The following is an 8,632-nucleotide window of genomic DNA, read 5'->3' as shown; positions in this document are numbered from 1 at the left end:
TATTATCTCTATTTTACAGATGGAAAAATGAGTCTGGAAGATGTTTAATGACTTGTCTGGAATTACATAGCTAGTGAGTATCTAAGGTGAAGTTTTCCTTCCGAGGTCTTCTTGATTGTATATCTGACTATTTTTGAAAACAAGTCCATAGACCCCAGGCTAAGAATTCTTGTCCTAGCTAAAAGTATTAGTGTATTGGATAGAACCTTTGGGAAAGATTTACAGGACGTAGATGAAAATTGCAGAGGATAAAAGAACATGGGGGATTTTTATTAGTACCAGTGTAGGTAGCACTCATATTGAGGAAATCTTGGGTCCTATGGAATGGTGAAACATTTTGGCTGCATTATGCAGAATGAATTGGGGGGAAGTTCAGGTTGAAATCTATTGAAGATAAAACTCAGGATTCAAACCCAAGTACTTTCAGAAGACTTTCCTTGATACATTTTCTTCACATATGTGGCTTCTTATGGAAATGTCTAGGCTTGAGCACTGGGCTGTAAAGATATGAAGTGTTAGTGGTTGACCTAATCATAGAGAAGAAGATAGGGCCCCCTGTACAGGAAGCTGGGAAACTTTTCCAAGGGTAGAGAATAACTCAAAGGAAGAGCTATGGTACTCCATGGTGTGCAATAACTTGAGATATTTTCATTTGTTGATGAGAAAGAAGATTAAAAAGAGAGTAAATAAGGAAGTGAACATTCTTGATCAGGTTCACTTTGGACTAGATGCTCTCCAAGATTCCAGCTCTGAGATTCTCTGAACTCCTCCTATCCCCCATTTAGTTTAGAATATTGTGCAGTTTAAGATGGTATTACAGCCTTGATGGTAAAAGAAGTCAGATTTTTTTTTCCTTGTAGGCATAAGCTGAAACTGCCAATCCAAAACCAAGTCAAAGCCCAAGGAATGCTCACAATAAGTTACGTTTTTCTACATGCCCTCTGGTATAATTGGCTTAAATGTATTCTGACTAACATTTTCAAATGGACCAATGCTAAATGAGCTAGATTGTGAAATCAGTAGTATCTTCTCCCCACCTTTCCATTCATTTTCCCCCCTCCTTTCTTTACTCTTTCCAGGTATCTGGCCCATGCCTCCATCCAGCCCTCTCTTATCATACATGAAACTGAACTAAGTAAATTAGCACAAAGCTATTAGTTACTCAGTATATTATACTTCTCAGAAGAATTTGCACTTCAAAAAGGGAGCCGGGGAGATAACCTTCTATCCCTGCCCCCACTTCCATGGACATTGAACTCACAACAGCAAATCTAGAAAGGAGTGAAGAACGGGCTCTTTGAACTTGTGGAGTTGTGAACTGATCCAACCATTCTGGATGGCAATTTGGAATTATGCCCAAAGAGCTCTAAAAGACTGCCTGCCCTTTGATCCAGCCATACCACTGCTGGGTTTGTAAATGAAAACAAGCCATAATGCAAGTGGAATTGCAGAGGCTGTTCTTTCTGCTATAGGGTCAATAAGAATGCAGTTCTGGAAGGGTGATTCTGTGCTAATTTGTCATTCCCCTGTTTTTCCTTGTATTTCACTGTTTCCTTGGTCTGTGGGGGTTTGGGAACAAACCCAGGCCAGGTACATTCTTGCTGGGGAATTTAGAAACTTGCATTAACTCGCTAACTGCTGTTTTTTTGCTGGACTGATTCTAGGGGAAGTTTTTGTACTATGGGGGTTTGTTTAGGGGTTTATTTGGGATAGTGGGTAGTCTGTGACTGTGGTTGTTCTTGCCATGAACCTGTATTGTTTTTCTGTGTCTCCCTGGGTCTGAATAAGGATACTGATTGCAATAGTTTCAATGCAAGTGCAAGTCACTGTAAAAAGAATCACATAGGGTAAACTGAGTGTGGAATTTCCATCCTCCTGACAACCTGCTGTGCAGGATTGTCAGAACTGGTGACGAGCTGCGCTAAATGTCATGGCTTTGATGGCTTCCTGCAGAATCCCATGGAAGTATGAAGTAACTGAAGAATGTAGGGGGTAGGAAGAGGGGCTTGTGATGAGAATCTTTCATTTTCCTTTTATTCAAATTTATCATGCCATGCCTCTTGAAGCATTTTGGTTAACTGAAATCTATTTTCTGTTAATATTAACTTTGCCTGGCCAAAAAAGCAAAAACAAACAAACAAACAAACAAACAAAAAACCCAGACCTATAGAATGATAGTATTAAGGGGAGATTTTGACATTCCTGAGACAAGAAACCAGATAAGAGGAAGAAGAGAATACAGAATCTTTAAAACCTCACCAAAAGATTATATTTGTGGAATAATTTTCCTGACACCGAGCTTTTGGTTATCTCTGTGATACATAAATTTTCTCCTCTTGTTTAGCCCATTATAACTTCTTTAAAATACCTACAAAGGTAGGATTTTGCAAACTCGATGTTTAAATCTATAACTTAATTTGTTTGCTATTTTGTTTTTAATTTATTCAACTTTAATTCAAGAAAGCCTGAGATAATGAATGTTTTACTAGGCTTATGTGACCTTTATGGCCTAAGAGACCATAAAGATTGTTATATGTTAAAAACATTATTTCTCTGTCCCTCTGACAATTTTCTCTATAAAATCTTGTCAAAAATTCCAATCTGGGTTTAGGATTATTTTTTTACCTTCTGAATCTGTGCTTAAACATTTTATATAATAAAGACTTTTTTTAAACCCCTAACTTCTGTGTATTGGCTTCTAGGTGGAAGAGTGGTAAGGGTGGACAATGGGGGTCAAGTGACTTGCCCAGGGTCACACAGCTGGGAAGTGTCTGAGGCCAGATTTGAACCTAGGACCTCCCGTCTTTAGGCCTGGCTCTCCATCCACTGAGCTACCCAGCTGTCCCAATAAAGACTTTTACATTTATAATTTCTTCAATTATTCAGCAGTAATAACCTACCATATGAATTCAAAGAGAAAGTAGTTTTCCCCTAATAGGCTCAAGCTTGACATTTGTACAAGCTCTTCTTCATTGGTGGAGAGAACATATCTGTTCTCTGTGGACCTTTCAGGTCCAAGTTGCTGAGAGCTTGGGGGGAAAAGGAAAGATCCTGGACTTTGAGCCTCTCTGGTTAGAGAGAGGAAACAAGGGATTCCAGGTTTTCTTCAGGGAAATGAAGACCAGCTGGGAATAAGCAGACATGGAGAGGAGTAGACATCTAGCACATAAATTACAGAAGTAGTCATTGTATTTCACAATAACTTTAATACATACATTATAAGTATATACATTTGTTACCAGAGGAATATTGGGCACCGAGTCTGTGTGGTAGGTTACTGTTGCCCTTCGTGTTGCTTTTTGCAGCCCTGCTATGTAGTACAGTGACTAGCACATGGCAGGCACTTAATCAATATTTATTGATGGATTTTCTTTGTAGTCCCAATTCTGGCCATATTGGGAAAGCGATGAGAGTAAGTGTTTTTATAAATAATGATATATCCTTCTGAGTTTGGGGAGGGGGGACTACTGCTCCCTACCATTTAACCTAGTGAAAAATTTCACACAAACAACATAGTCCTATCATTGTCTGTCTTCTGGAATAGTGACAACAAATGCTCAGTTCTTTAAAATAACTGAAGCGAGTATGAAAGTTTTATGTTTCAAATAGGGCAAATGGTTTTCATGTTGGAAGTTTTGAAGACCATTCACCTGTCCAAGTATTCACTCTTCTATCTAGCCTAGAGGGAAAGAAGCTTTTTAAATCAGAAAGAGAAGGTTTTTTTTTAAACTAGAAAACATAAGTTCTATTTATTAACAGAAAACAGGCTTCTGTTTCAGTCCAGGTATAATTAGCTAGTTCTAATGCTATTACCCCACTATTTCAAGGAAGTGTTAAGAGCTTCTCAGAGAGAGCCTTCTAGAAAACATTACTAGTCTATGAAAATGACTGGGAAGGTTGAAAAAATGACCATATGAATGAAGGTAATGGCAGGATCCTTTGAACTCAGTATACCTACTGTGTTTTTTGCTTTCTGAGTAGGAAAGTTTCTTTATTTTTTTTTTAAACCTTTGTACTTCGGTGTATTTTCTCATAGGTGGAAGAGTGGTAAGGGTAGGCAATGGGGGTCAAGTGACTTGCCCAGGGTCACACAGCTGGGAAGTGTCTGAGGCCGGATCTGAACCCAGAACCTCCTGTCTCTAGGCCTGGCTCTCAATCCACTGAGCTACCCAGCTGTCCCAGGAAAGTTTCTCACCTGGTTAATCCCGATTGTGGCTAAGATACCCTGTGAATAATGTGAAACTCAGTTGCATGATTGGCTATTACTCCAAAGTTATCTGACTTTTACCTGAAATCAAACAGGACTAAAGGAATTTTTTTCCTGGTACACCTATTATAAGTTAGTTTTTGACTTTAGACTTCTGGGCCTGAGGAACCAGTCTTGATTTGATATTTTTACAACTGTGTCCTTTATACTCCTTCTACAGTACATTTCTTTGACTATGTCAGAGGAATGCAAAAATTTTATGAAAGAATCTTATTGCTACATCAGGGAGCTGCTGTAAAGAGAGAAAAGTATATAGGACCCAATTGCTTTGATTTTTATTGTTCTGAATTTCTTTTTTTTTTTTTTCTGAATTTCTGACCATTACCTGTTTCAGCTTCCTAAACTAGACAACTTAGGAAATTCAATTCTTGAACCTGCCTTTTTGCTTATTGTTATAACTAGTTATATGTATAAGATTATGTCCACAAAGTATTACATTTTTTACAAATATGAAAATGAGATATATCCTCAAATGGAGATTAAGATGAAGATGTGATGTTTGATAAAGATATAAAGGCTTTCATCTTAAAGGATCGCTAAAATTCAGTTTGAGAAAAATGATGAAACAGACTGTTATATATGTGATTGGCTACCAAATATTTTTCATTGGGTAAAATAATATATTTAAAGGCATTTTGATAACTACAATTGTATTAGTAGCCTTATAAATTCTACTGTTGTTCCAGTGAAACAAATAACAGAAGACTAAATAAAGATCATGGTCCTAAATGCTATATTTTCAATTTGATCCTGGGGGTAATAGAGAACATGGTATAAAGAGGTAGAACAAAGTACTCATGGCAAGTTACTCTGAATCTCCTTCAAGTCCATTTGAATATCTAAATATTTAGCTGTACAAATGGCTAAATACATGGGCTTTGGATATGATCTAGAACAATGATTCCCAAAGTGGGCACTGCCACCCCCTGGTTGGTGCTGCAGTGATCCAGGGAGGCAGTGATGGCCACAGGTGCATTTATCGTTCCTATTAATTGCTATTAAAATTAAAAAAAATTAATTTCCAGGAGGCTAAGTAATATTTTTTCTGGAAAGGGGGCGGGAGGCCAAAAAAGTTTGGGAACCACTGATCTAGAATGTCTATCAGGTTTCAAGTTGAATTGAAGTTCTCATATATAGAATTAAAAAATGATTTCTTTTTTTTTTCTGCTTGAGGTCTCGATAATATCAAGATGGAGAGGGATTTTTTTTAAATAAATTCAGGTCCTCAAATATTTATTTATTTATTTTTTTATAAAACCCTTACCTTCTGTCTTGGAGTCAATACTGTGTATTGGCTCCAAGGCAGAAGAGTGGTAAGGGCTAGGCAATGGGGGTTAAATGACTTGCCCAGGGTCACACAGCTGGGAAGTGTCTGAGGTCATATTTGAACCTAGGACCTCCTGTCTCGGCCTGGCTCTCAATCCACTGAGCCACCCAGCTGCCCCTCTCAAAGAATTTTTTTTTTAAAGATGCTTTAGTTTACAGATAGTATTGCTTGTATTGTGTTGAGCTCAACAAAGAAAGAAAGAAAGAAGAAATAGTCTATGAAAATGGAAACTAATTTAGTTTGTCTTATAGAGTATATTTAATTAGGTCTGTTTTCTGAGGAGATTCATGAGATTGTGAATCTGTTTGACTAGGCCAGTGTAACATTTACAGCCTGAAGATTTTCTACAGGTCAATCTAAACCCACACAGAATGTTAAAATCAAAGGTTCCTTCTTGAGGCCAAGAATATCTATCCCCCAAAGTTAATCCTGTCCAAACATTTTCACAAAACTTTTTAAAAGTAAGTTTTAGTTAATTTGGATTCCTTGAAGGGAATCTTCCAAATTAGCCAGGAAACAACCCACAGTTTTTTTTTTTTAAAGATGAGTGACTAGATGACATTAAGAATGACTAGATCTCATACTTTAGAGTAAAAAAGTTTATCAGGAACAGAATCAGAGAGATCAAATAGAAGAATGATTTTGGTGCCAAATTTTCTAGTAAATTAGACCAGGACCAGAGCCACTGAACCAGGACTACTTTATCACTGGTCAGAAACTGTGGTGCCACACTAGACCAGGACCCTACTAGGGTCAAATATTTGGACCTCAGTGACAATGGTCATAACAGAAAACAAATCTTGTGTTTTGTGTCTAGAAAAAGAAACAAGGAATCAAAGCAAGCAGAGATCAGAAAAAAAAAACAAATCCTTTGTCTTGTGTGTTAAAAACCCATACTGGGGGCATCTGGGTAGCTCAGTGGATTGAGAGCCAGGCCTAGAGATGGGAGGTCCTCGGTTCAAATCTGGCCTCAGACACTGCCTAGTTGTGTGACCCTGGGCAAGTCACTTGACCCCCATTTCCTACCCTTACCACTCTTCTGTCTTGGAGCAAATACATAGTATTGACTCCAAGATGGAAGGTAAGGGTTTAAAAAAACAAAAAAAAACAAAACAAAAAATCCCCCATACTGTCTCTGTCTAGCCCTTGTTTTAGACACCTGAATTACAGTGCTATGTTCATTGGAATATCTGGGTGGCTACCAGACTGAGCACTCCAAAATTTCAACAGATATTCAAATGTAAGAAACAAACAAAAAAACCCTAGAATATACTCAGAAGATAGACTTACCTATTTTGCAATTTTTATGTCAGTAGAACAGCAGCTCCAAAGCATTCAGAAGCAAATATGACTTGGTGGGCACAGAAGAGCTTCTAAAGTGGAAGTACCAGGCTTCCCAAAATTACTACTTGCCTTTTTGTGGCTTGCTAAATTTGTTATGGGAGAAATATCTACCGTTGAGTTCAGCACTGCTATGGAAAAACTCTTCCACAACACAGAAGCTATGGAGGCAACCCCAACCAGGTTTTAGAATGCTTATGCCTAGGTTTAGGAGATAGAAAAATGTCCCCAAACAAAGAACGGAGTTTCTGACAAGCCTTTATATAGAAAATCTTGGCAGAGAGAAAGAAATACTTTTTTTAAATATAGAACAATCTTCAGGCCATAAAGATTCACTATTTTCATGCTCCCTTCATTTAAGGTTCAACAAAATTTGCTGATCAAAATCATAATCTAATGCATCTCTTAAAGAAAGAAATAGACCTAGTTGAACAGATTCTAGGAGTTAAACCAAGTTAGGTTACAGATGATTAAACTACATTTAAAGGGTTCTCAATGGGCTGATGGAAAAGGGAGATTTACATGTCTCAAAGATATCTAAAGAGATAGAGCCACTGGGGAATCTTTCTCAAATAAGGCAAGTCCAATTACTGTGGGAAGCCTTGACTCTCTTTTTGTCATCTCATCAAGGAATGGTTCACTTCCCATGATACAGATTTCAACTAGCTCAATAACTTAATTAAGAGGAACAGTTTGGACTCTTCTCCTCCCCCAATAAACATTAATAAAATAAAATAAAAAATTCATATTCTCATAACACATTTATAATCTTTATCATTATGACCTTATCACCTTTATATTCATGGAGTCTCAGATCTCAGTATCACCTGAAATGGATCTACTTCCAAGACCCTGAACTCTGAATTTCTTCATGGTCATCATAATTTCTAATTCTTCCATCTCTCTCCCAGTACCTCATTCTTCTTGAATCTCCCCACCCCCTTAATAGTCATGTGAGAGCTAAGTGGCTCAGTGGAAAGGCCTGGAATTGGGAAGATTTGGGTTTAAATCTGGCCTTAAATATTTCATAGGTGAGTGACCCTGGCCAAGTCACTTAACCCCCACTACTTAGCCCTTACCCTTCTGTTTTAGAGTTGTTGCTAAGACAGAAATTAAGTGTTGAAAAAATATTCAATACATATTTATTCTTTCCGGTCCTGGTGATTGGTACATCTTCTTCTAAGTTATCTCTGTTTTGGCTTCACCTTCTTATCACTTTTCCTAGTTTTGGCCCTAGTGAGCCATTTCTATAAGGCACCATCTTGGACCTTTGGAGTTCTTGCCCTTTTAGTTTTGTTGACTTTGTCTACTATAGATCCATGCATAGCCATGGTACAAGATGCCTCTAAACCTACAAAAAGGCAGACTAGTCAATGAATTAACCAACAGGGGAATGTAAACCAATCTAATTCTACTACCAGTTGCCAGGATACTAAAGCCATTTGTCAAGTGGTGTCCAACATGTATGTGCCATTCAAGTATCCATAGTGTTCACTAGAAGGTATTTTAAAAACAACACTAGCATTTGTTCTGTGCTTTAAGGTTTGCAGAGCACTTTACAAATGCTACCTCAAAATGTTGATCCTCCTAACAACCTTGGGAAGTAGGTGCTATTATTATACATTTTTTTACAGATGCAGAAACAGAGGCAAACAGGTTAAATGACTTTCCCAGGGTCAGACAAATAGGGAGTATGT

This window comes from Gracilinanus agilis, chromosome 2 (genome assembly GCF_016433145.1).
Source record: "Gracilinanus agilis isolate LMUSP501 chromosome 2, AgileGrace, whole genome shotgun sequence".
Lineage (NCBI taxonomy): Eukaryota > Metazoa > Chordata > Mammalia > Didelphimorphia > Didelphidae > Gracilinanus > Gracilinanus agilis.
This window is presented reverse-complemented; position numbering follows the sequence as displayed.